Genomic DNA, 11,612 nt, shown 5'->3' with positions numbered 1-11,612 from the left:
CTGTTAAACCATGATTAGAGTTTTTAATTGTGCTGATTTGTGTCAAGCTTTTGTTTTCTCCCTGCTCAAAGCAGCTCTTCCTTTTGTTCTTGAGAAATTCCCATGCCTCCCTGGCAAATGAGAGAAGTGGCATCGTTTGACAACTGAGTAGCAAGATTGCTTGTTAAAACACCACTCTAATTTGCCTATGTGTGCAACAAGACTGTGTGAAATCTTTTGGGACAAGAAACACTTGTGTTGTTTACTACTTGATGCTTTTGTTGGTCGGTTTGCTTCTCCGTCACCCCGCAGGTTAAAACATGACCTCTCTCCTGTCACCTCAATCTAGTTCCTGAAGAGGTGCACCTCACAGTGCGGCAGCTGCCACTGCACACCACAGCGCCGCGTTAGATGGGACGATGGAAGATGCATAGCAGCGGTAACCAAGGACACCAAGAAAATAGACTTACTTACAACATAATGCCTTTAATGAAACAACCTTACAGGTGACTTAAAACGTGACAAAACCACCTGTGCTGACTTAATAATTAGGCTAAATCTTCTTTATATGAGGCTATAAAGTAAAATTTAAATGTAGCCATACTCATAAAGTTAATTTCAAGTTAATTCTGTCTGGTGACAGCATTAGCAGCATGCATCATGATTAATATTTTATCATCTGTGTTAACTTACAGTCTACCTTGGAAGCCACTGAACACAAATAAGTGTGTAATTGGGCTTTATGTAGGTGTCACCTGTTGTATTCATAAGCTAATTGGCATACTCATTGTCATCCTTACACACTCATCAACAGATTGAATTTCACAGATCCCAGCTTTTGTATGGCAGCGGCACGTGTCATCTGAGTGCTTCCAAGATTAAAGCCCATTAGTTCGTTGTGCATTATATCATATTGCTGTAATTTGAGGAAATATCCGACAAATGTGTTATGTAAGATTCTGTGGGTGCAGGAGAGCCCAAGCGTGCCAGAGACGGGGCCACCCACAGGTCACCTGCAACCTCCTTTAAATATGGATGGGCGTCATAGCAAGGATCAGTGTCACCCCGCACGCGTCTGTGAATGGAAGTGCCTAAGGCAATCATGGAGAAACTTATATGAGGAGAAATTCAGCAGATGGATGAGGTGTTTTTAGAGGAAAAAGCAGACCTATTTGGGCAGCTGGCCTGAACTTGTTGGATGATCGGGGGCCAGATGTCAAGGTTAACCCCTCAAACTCCCCAGAGTATTAGACCCCACCCAGTCCTCCAACGCAGGACTCTTTGTTGGATAGTTAGCTAATCTGAATAGGTGCTTGAGATAAATCAGGTGTCAAACGTGCTGCAGATCCCAGTGTTGTGCGTTGTATTGAAGGTATTGTCTCCCTCTGATAGCTGCCACGCGTCTGGTATCAGGTGAACAAAGCCAGATGACAACCAGAGGAAAGAGAGAATGTCAACACCAAACATCAAACAAGGGTGAAGGATACAGGCTGCAACTCATTTAGCTACAAAGGAGATATGTATATATCAATAAATAAATCAAATTTATCATTTAATAATAAAAATAACATAACACTCACCTCTCCAAATTACAAATCTTCTGAATCCTGTTTTCATTATTACAAATGGAAAGCATTTTCTATCACACTGTCACAGCTTTTTTATAAAAAGTACACATTCAAACATTCAAGGTAGAAACAAATACTATCAATCCAGTGAATTACTGTAAACAAAGTCAACAAGAGCTATTGGTATTTTTTTGAGAGCATCTGAATATACTGTGAATCCCTCTGTATGAAGCATGTATCTTTTCTAAATTTACCTCAGTTTTCTCAATCATGCTGTAAAAATAAGTTTTTTCATAGTCATTTTTAGTTCTATTTGTGTGAACAATTTTCTTGAACTAAAATTGAGAGCTGGAGTGTTAAGTCACTACATTAGTTACATTAGAAAGAGGTTTCAGTTTCAGTGTTGTGACAAACAGCTCAGTTCTTCACTTGGTTTGTGTAAATACCATGTTGTTCCTGCTAAAGGTGTTCAGGTTTGTATTAGCTTGAGTTATAGTTTCTTATCCTCTTACTTCTTACATTTTCTGGAGTATCATAGTTTCCTTAAGTATCCTATGTGGCATTTTAAGTGTTAGCTTATAGCTTGTTAATTGTTAATTAGCTAATGTCCATCAAACAGCTAATGTAAGCTAAGCTGCATAGCAAGTTAGCAACACAGAAACTATACACTAATGTTACGTAAGCTACTTTAATGTAATGTTCTACCTTTACAATAACTTTTAACAATGGCTTTTGACACAAATATTTTTAAATTTATATGTCAAATTTTTGGGTTAGCGGTAAGCTAGAAGTAAGTTAGCTAAACAACATAAAACTTGAAGTAACGTTACCTTCAGCAGTCATTTTGAAAATGCTATTAAATGATATTAATGTCACAAATTTTTCATAACACCACACAGTGTATATTAACAGTGAAATGTGGATTGTCTTATGTTCTCATTGTGTTATTGAATGGAGGACTTAAGATAACCTGTTGTTAAACAGAAGGGAAAAACAAACTTGAACAGTGGTTAATGACTTAAATTTTAGCTACTTGTACACAAGTAACATTGAAGATTTGTCCCTTTTTATCCAGTAATTTCACTTGTACACTTGTATATTTTGTGCTCCTGCAGGCCTGGCTGTTTCTGGGGAACAGGTCAAGCTCATAGGACCACAGTCTTTCTTCAGTAAAGCTGGTGAGCGACTGGCCTCATTATCACTGTCTGAGCAGCACGTGCCTGGGACTTATCACCTAAAAGCTAGGAAACATGAGCTGTCAGCAGACCATAGGTTTGCATTTAGTCATTTTTAGACTGTAATTGGCACCACAAAGAGCTTGTAAAGGGATCACTGTCGTGGGAAAGCCGCATGAAACTCTTAAGTGACCATCTCATCTTGTTATTAATAACGATGAAGAATTACACATAATCATGATCAAGCAGATTATTGCTATTACACAGTAAAACCTATGTTTTGTTAATAACGATTCTGAGTTGAACTATATTTACCCTAAAACAGTTTTCTTTGTGTGTGGAAGAAGGTTTAATTGCTCCCATTAAAAAAAAAAAAAATCAGTCAATGTGTGTATTGTTATCGCTGTGGGTTATTATGCTAAGTTCACTTTTTAACTATGATTTGTGATCTTCTCAGCGGGCTAGCCCAGCAGCAGGCAGGCCACTCACTGCTTACGTCAAGTGCAGTTGTAGTTTGCAGTGGATAGATCACATTAGAACTTCACTGCAATAGCTCAGTAAAGCCATGCTAAAACTAGAGTAATACAATCAATCAATCAGTCATCTCCTGACTTCACAGCACAGGAGAGCTCTGCTGGAATGCTGCTAAGCTGCAGATGTACCAGCCAAATTACTCCAGAGGGGAATTACCAGGCCATAAATCCAGACGTCAGGAGGACGGCTGTAGCCTATTTCACGGTAAAAAAATCCATGCAACTTGTTTCCATTACCTTCATAAAGAATGTCTCGCTGTGCAGGGCTCAAACTTATCGCTGCCGACAGATCTAAACATGTTCGCATCCAAACACGGCCTCCAATCACACGGACTTTAGACAAAACATCAGGAGAAACTGCTGTAGTGCTTCACCATGTCCTGACAGGTCCTTAAAAATGAATGATCTGTGACTGTGACATGACAAACTGTAAGAGAAACTAACAATCATCTCCAGATCATTTATAATCTTCTGTAAATATGTGGCATGCTGCAGCCTGCAGATTTTACCTTTCGATAGATATAAGCTTAGTTATCATTAAGTGGTGTATGTAATGGCTCATTCAGACTAAACATTTCATCCTCAGGTGTTACCTACATTTAAAGATCCATCATCATTACATGTTTGTTATCAGATCTAATGGTTTTAGCGAAACACCGGATCCTTTCACCTATTTTATTTGTACAATTCTCCTGTAAGTAGCAGGCAAACAACAGACATACAGTCTAGTCAACACGACACAGTAACCACTGGCATCAGATTGTTGGCAGGTACGGGGCTTCATTATTGCTAATTAAGATGGTTAAATATGCTGTCTGGCACTTGACTTGTCGTTTGCAATGGGCCATTTTTTCCATCAAACTCAAAAAGCGCCAAGGTAGACAAGGTGAGGGCACGAGTGCTGGTAGTGATGCTGCAGTGTGTACTCTGTGGGCACACTTCAGCTCAGCTGGCATACATCTGACTGACGCCTTCGGGTGCCAGCAGCTAAACAAGCCCAGGTTTGAGGGGAGAGTGTTGTATGTTTGGGCTGAGCTCAGCAAAGTCTGCCAATGTCTTTGAGTGTCTGGCTTCACGGTCTCTCATACAGAGCTCCTTGTTGAGCTGCGCTCTCTGGTCATCTTTCAGATGATGGCAGTGGACATTTTACAGTAGGAGGCACCGCCAGGAGGATGTGACTTCACAGCACGCTATACTAAAAGAAGATATTTAACCTGTTGCTTACATGAATCCGCTTGTTGTTTTTGGCTTAGTTATCAGAGAGTTAACATCTTCCTCAATTTAGCTGGATGTTGTTGCTTACATGCCTTCTTAATGAAAACAGCTAATTTAAAAATATTACTTTTGAAACGGAAAACCAGAATGTGCAGTATATAAAAAAAGGGCTTTATTTGATTGAGCTGTGCTAAGAAACTTCATGTATTGGTGGCACTAAATTGTTATATGCAAATTTTGAACATCAGCACCCAGAAATCAAGTACGTCTCAGAAAAGCACACAAAAGTCTACCATCTAATCTGTCTAAATGTTCATATCACTTCCCTAAATATGATTGAGTTCAGGGAAAACCTACTGCATCCCAATAAGAAAGGGTCGGGGCACTCCTCTGTACTGCGCATGTTTACATGCAAATGTTGCCAACGGCAGGTGTAATAGGTTTGGAATTTGTTAGATACTCAACATGGTGAACACATACAATAAGCATGTAAAGTACAGCATTAGATACTCTGTGTGAGCCTCTTAGATGGTAAATGTCACTTTATATCTGAATACCTCTAGCACATTGCTTTACTCCCCCAACATACTTCTTCTCATTGATCCTTTTTTAATGTTATTACTATTTATGATCATAAATCATTATTATCAGAGAGGTTTGCTTAGCTTTTTTTTTCTTTTTTGAACAAACATACCCTGGTTAATGTGCTGCAGGTAGGAGCAGTTAGACAAAGGTTGCTGTGACCTTCTGGTTACAATCACACGTCTTCTCACTGCTAACTTCATATGGGAAATGCTTTCAGATGCCACTGCAGAATCTCCTATAAATTATTCATGACAATAATGTCTTTGGTAGTTATGTGGAAAGCATCAGAGTGTGGTTACCAGTCAAGCCACTTGCTGACCACCCTTTTGTTTGTTTTGTTTTGTTTTGTGAGGAGATGAGTTGCTTTGCTGGTAGTGATGGAGATATTCCTGTTTCTAAAGCGGCATTAGCAGTTCATCATGCCAGGAATGACTAGTGCAGACTCAGCAAACCTATGATGGACTTTGATATGTGTGCTTATTTATTTTGATCAAACCTGACAGTACTGAGAGGTAAACTGGTTGTTGATCGTATTTTGCTGTGATGTTGTGTTAGTAGGATTGAGTATAACATTTAACATCTGTTACTGTTTCTACCAAATAGTTTAGGGTTGTGGTGCTTAATTGATCTAAAAAATAAATTCCTCTGCAGCTATTTTGAATATCAATGGATTATTTCTGTCACTTTTCACACGGAAATGCCAAAGATTCTCAAATTCCAGCCTCTCAGTAGCGAAGATTTTCTGCTTTTGTTTGTCTTATGTGATAGTAAACTGACTATTTTTGAGTTTTGGACTGTTGATAAAATTAAACTGATGGCATCACCTTGGGCTTTAGAAATCATTACATACATTTTTTACTATATTTGGATATTTTATAGGCCAAATTGGTTGATTGAGAAAGTAATTGACTTATTACTTGATAATAAAAATAATCTTTAGTTGCAGCCCTAACCTGTTTGTCTGTTTGTTAGCCGTAATGCCATCCATGGGTACTGTAACCAAAATCATATAAATAAATAATCATCTGGTTAAAAGATATAGTTAAAAAATACCAAGATCTAAAAAGTATATTGTAGAAATGTGGCTTAAAACGAGATAAAAAGTCAGTTTATGACAGTTTCTGGTAGACAACCACAACGCTGATACATGCACAAAGGGAATGGATCGTTACCTTAATTAAAATTACAGATTTCTCTGGGTTTGAACATTGTCGGAAATGTTTGGGATAATGTAAGTACACAACTCAACAAAATATATAACATATGTCTAGTTGATTTTAGACATTTTAATGCAGAAAAGTTACATATTTGGCCTTTAAATTGGGCTTAATTTAAAAGGACTACACACCCAGCATGCACACACACAGATGGTTTGACTTGATTTCGGATGATTAGAGCTTTCCTTAGCAGTGAGTGTTTTTGTATGACAGATGTATATGTTATTAAGTGCAATTTTGAGGGGGGAAAAACAGCATTCTCTTGAGTAGCCTTGTTGTAGTTCCAGTAGCTTTCCTAACACTGACACTAGTTTTCTACCCTTTATTTTCTGTATGATCCATACCAAGCAATTTGAAAATATGTTATTACCAGGCAGCTCCCAGGCGTGAATGTAAACATGCGCAACCTTTCTTCATTCTGAAGATACCACAGTAGATATTGTTCTGCAAATATAATGTGTTCTCACAGCTTGTGTGCTAACATAAAATGAAAAACATAAGTGTTACGGTATGTTTTTGTCTAGTGTTCAGTCTGCTACCCTCATTTTGCTACTGCCAACAGGCGATAAGATTTTTGCTGTGCATCAATGCCATGATCCATGATTTCCAAATACACAATCCTATATTTCTGCCCAATAATTTAGATTTTGGCTTGCATGTCTTTTAGTGTGTGTGAATCCTCTAATAAAACTTGTGTGACAAGCACATTACTGTAAATGAGGGTCACTGAACAAAGCCAGTTATTCCTCTGCGGTGACTAATTAAGAAAAAGAACAATTAGCCAATTGACCAATTAATAACAATCCTCTAATCTACAAAAAAATGATCAGCAGTAAAGATCTATTGGTGTTTCTTTGTTGTGAGAAGAGAAGCTCCATGGGCGTTCTGCACCAGACGAGACTTAAAAGGTCTTTAATCTAATTAATCTGAGATAAATAATGGTTTATGCTATTATAAAATAGCTCATAGAGAGGATTACAATACCATAAAATAAAAAGTAATAAGTTTTAATGAAGGGAATTCAAATATCTTTTTCCCTGGCTTCAGTCATCATTCCTTCTCTCTCTCCTTTTCTTTCTTCAGCTCTATCAGCACAGTTCCTTGTAATCCACAACCATTTCTATATGAACTGTGTGCAGTGTCTCAGTGCTTTATACCCTGCTTTACCTTCACACTAAAAATACTTTTCCACTTGACCTTTTTTTACCGATTAATACAATGCTTTATATACGTATAAACTTGTCCTCAGCCAGCAAAGCTTTACTTTAAAAAATCAGGTCTTATATAAACCTTATGTTACAGAAAACTAACATCCCTGACTGCATGATCCTCACGGCATGGCTTCGAGCCAACAAGGTTTGTTTTTCAAATATAAGTTCACTGCAAATAATTATGAAACACTTCTCCAAACAGCTCAGGGTATGTGACCGACACTGTGCTGTTGGCCATATGGACTATCATCATTAGGACTTTGCATGTTCTTTTTCCAGCCTCCAACATTATGGAATGTCTCCACTGTTTTCAAAGTGTCACATAGCTGCATGAAGACCTATCAAGCCTTGGCTGGTGAGGAGCTAGCTAGCCTCCACGGACTCCTTTGTAGGGGGGTAAAATACTTGCAATTTGCAAGTGAGATGAGTTGTCAAGCTTTGGAGACTTGTGCAGGTGGCTCAATTTGTCTCCCTGTTTTGATATAGCTGAGGCAGTGAGTATTGGCAAAGTGTTGGTAAAGCTCTACAAGTCTTTGTGAGTTCAGCGAGTGCTGCAATTAATTATGTCGCCCAAGTTTTGACACACATAACATTATGCTGTCAGTCCCTCAGAGGAATGACGTTGATGCCTTTATCCCTTGGAGGTAATTGCCGGCTGTCTGTGACTCTTCACGCCAACAGAAAGAAAGAGAGATGGTCAGACGTGTTTGATAAAACTTAGATTAGGCATCCACAAAACAGTAGTCTGATACATCAAGGAAACAAGAAAATAAAAGGCTTGACTTCCCTTTAAATGCAAGCGATGCATCCACTTAAGGGTTGTTAAGTCTGTGGAAAGACAAACAAATGAGACATTAAAGCAATAATCCATGACATTTTCATATAAATAAATGTCTGCTTTGTAGCTCTCTGACACAACTACTATAATGAAATCATGAATCAGCTTCAAGGAACAATGTGGATTAGGTCTTTGCAGGGAAATTATTTGGGCACAAAGTAGGTGATGTGTTTTTAGTAAATAACAGTTTCTTTAGAATAAATAGAAAAATAACTTGAGTAGTTATTTATCAGCATTAGAGCCGAAATCAAATGTGAGGATTTGCTGCTTTTCTTTGTTTTATATGAAATTAAATATCTGGGTTTTAGATTGTTATGCGGGGGGAAAAAAGCCATTTGAAGACCTTCTGCTTTAGGAAATGGTGATGGTTATTTTTCACTATTTTCTGACATTCTGACGAAATCGATGAATCAAGGGAATAATCAAGTGTTCGGACTGTTTTCGGCCTGACTAGCCTTAGGAAGAGGAGATGGGCGTTTTGAGGAGACAGCAGTCGTCGAGAAGTTGTTAGGCTAGGTGGTGGTTCGTCTGGCGGTACGAGTTTGGAACATGCAGTCCCCTCTCCTCGAGCGGTGAACCAGAACCAAGTGGAGTGAGGCTGTCGGGCCACAAGAGCGCCATTGTTCTTCACATTAATCAAACTGAGGAAGGGCAGGTAGCATTTCCCTAGCCCACCCCACACGCACACCCTGCCAACCTCCATGAATGGACTGCTTTTTTAGCTGGCAGCGATTGGCCATCGGAGCTCAGAGAGGATGTGTGTCTGTTTAATTAGTGTGATGAGCTCAGCGGAGTTTATGTGCAGTGTCGGACACCAGGTATTAACCCCTCGAGTTTGACCCTGCGAGGGGGGCGGTCGACCTCAATCTTGACATCTCTTTCTTTCCACTGTTCTCGCTTTCCTTCTCTTCATTAGAAAAAGACAGATTAGACAGGGAAAAGCAGACTGGAAGAGGGGGAGATGGGTCTCAAAGTCCGCCTTGGTTTTTCACCAACCACTCTTTGTAGGCTTGCCTTCAGATGAGGGGAATAATTACTGAAATGATACTTCTAATGATGCTGTCATTAGGATGTTGAGTTGCGGTCTGATGCAATGCTACAAGCTGCCGCCTCTCTGCTCTGAACACATGGAGCTTCCCAGAATTTTAAAAAAAGCTTTTCACTCTAATAGTATCATGTATAGACACAGACATATGTTTGGGTTATGTGATTCCTTTGACGGTTTGAAGTGCAAAAGTAACCGTTGCCAATGTGACTTAAATCATCTCAAAGTTATTAAAATTAACCTCCAAGATAAAGGAATCGTCTAGATAGTGAAAGACACATTCAAACCCCATAATTAGAGCTGTGGTCTCCTTCACTTTGTACCATAAACAGCCTTATAAATGACATACCGTAGATCATTTACTGGCAGCTGCCTTACATACGCTTCGGCTGAGAGAGTGCAACGTGTTAACATCACCCAGGGGCACTGTTTTCTAATTCATTTAACCACAGCAGTGTTTTCCTAACAGCTTCAGCTGGCAATTAAAAACCATGAAAAGATACGAAAACATTCTTACCATGCCAGACGCACTTTCCACAAAGGTAAAACAACCACTTCAGGCGCAATCAAAGGATATCATCCTTTATCGGATTATGCACTTTATTAGTTTAGTGGAACAAACACAAGCACTTGAGGGGCATCTACTTTAGGATCATAATGCCTCTTTTGCTCACAGATGGTTAGTTTATGCAATGGCAATTAATTAGTACAACAGTTTTCTGTCTTGCTGATATTCTGGCTACTGGTCCAGAGAAAGTGACACGGTCAATGCAGGAGCACACATCCAAAAGTTAAAGGGCACTTAGAGGGCACTTCCACTGATGAGTTGTGGTAATGATTTAGGACTCTAGTTTGGATTAATTCCATAAATGGCTAATTTGTTAAACCATCTGGTAATCATTTAAATGCTTTTAGCTCATGTGGCCCAGTCCAGCTAGGGATTTTTATAGGATTACAGCATAAGGACATCCTATAAGCACATTATGCAAGTAAATGCAATGCATGCCAGAGTGAAAGGTAAAGAAAGAACTTATTTTTGCAGGAAAATTCTCCAAATCCACAGCAAAATGAACTTTGAATAATTTAATCTTTTTTTTAATTGATAAACACAGACTTTTCGCTGAATTTTTACTTCACCAGAAAAAGCCAAACTGAATCCCACTTTTTCTTTTAGTGAGTGATTCAGGCTCGGGGTTGTATTTATTAATATCACCCTTGCTACTAAGGGAGTGAGGAACAAAGAAGTGGAGTCACAGCATGTCAGCTCTCTAAAAGGCAGTGTTTGCTGCACCCCCTCTGAAAACACTTTATTAATTGGATTTAGATATTTGCAAAATGATCTATTTAATGGGATTACCACTCGTATAATGATCTTATTTATGAGAGAAGCAATCCAAGCTTTGGGGCGGGCTGATAATGCATTTCCAGCTCTTTGGCAGTTAATGTTGTGTTACAAGGGAAGATAAAGTTGAAGTCCCATTGTAAATGAATAGGTAAGTTAGCCCAGTGAAATGGAGCTGGTATGGTGGCAGGTCAGACGGGCTTGAGTGGCCGCACTTGCATTCCAGAGGCCTGTCTGGACTGTAGGCTCAGACCTGCTGAACTCCTTACAAGTTCAAGGCAGACGTAAAGAGGGAAGGAGGAGGGAATGGAGAGAGATAGAGCCCCCCTCCACCACCATCTCAGCAGCATAATGGCCCTTTCTTACATCTTTATCCACCTCAATATCTCGCTGAAGCTTTTACAGACCCTGTTTCCACTTAAATGCCTGGAGGTAATGTCCTACCTTCTCCTCTCCTCTCCTCTCCATGAAAATTAAACTCTACTCGTCAAGTACAGTATTGGTAAATGAAAAAGTGATATTGTAAAAAGCAGGTTAGACGAGATATATATATATACATATATGTTGGGCAAAATAGCACAAAGAGAATATTTGAAGTTGTTTATTGTAGCTCTTTAAATGGATGTTTCATGTTTGCCAAGACATTTAAGCTGTTGGATGTTTTCCCTCATGGAGGTTTTAGCTCCGTTTTGTATCTTTTCATGTAGTGTTGAGCCACTAATGAAAAAAAAAAGTATATATGTAAATGCACCTCTTTTCTGCAGAGCACAGACTTTAAAACATTACCATTTCAATGTAACATTTGATTTATATGTGTTTAAAAAATAGGTTATAATCTTTTACTTTAAAAGGATGTATTCTCAAATGAGATTATGCTAATAGACTGTAATTTGCATAAAACGGG

General features: G+C 38.8%; 1 long non-coding RNA gene across 2 annotated transcripts in view; it reads left to right on the top strand.

Moving 5' to 3' along the window:
• The first annotated feature begins 1,466 nt into the window (after positions 1 to 1,466).
• LOC137197606 (uncharacterized) overlaps positions 1,467 to 11,612 on the top strand; it is a 42,221-nt gene continuing 32,075 nt past the window's right edge. Inside the window, exons 1-3 of one of the 2 annotated variants that reach the window (XR_010931478.1) lie at positions 1,467 to 2,020; positions 2,663 to 2,725; positions 3,342 to 3,460. This is a non-coding gene — a long non-coding RNA (uncharacterized lncRNA). The remainder of the gene's footprint in view (positions 2,021 to 2,662; positions 2,726 to 3,341; positions 3,461 to 11,612) is intronic. The other variant, XR_010931477.1, reaches the window with a different exon arrangement.

The sequence above is a fragment of the Thunnus thynnus genome, chromosome 14, assembly GCF_963924715.1.
Source record: "Thunnus thynnus chromosome 14, fThuThy2.1, whole genome shotgun sequence".
Classification (NCBI taxonomy): Eukaryota; Metazoa; Chordata; class Actinopteri; order Scombriformes; family Scombridae; genus Thunnus; species Thunnus thynnus.
Note: the sequence above shows the minus strand (reverse complement) of the source record. Positions and strands in the feature narration are given on the sequence as shown.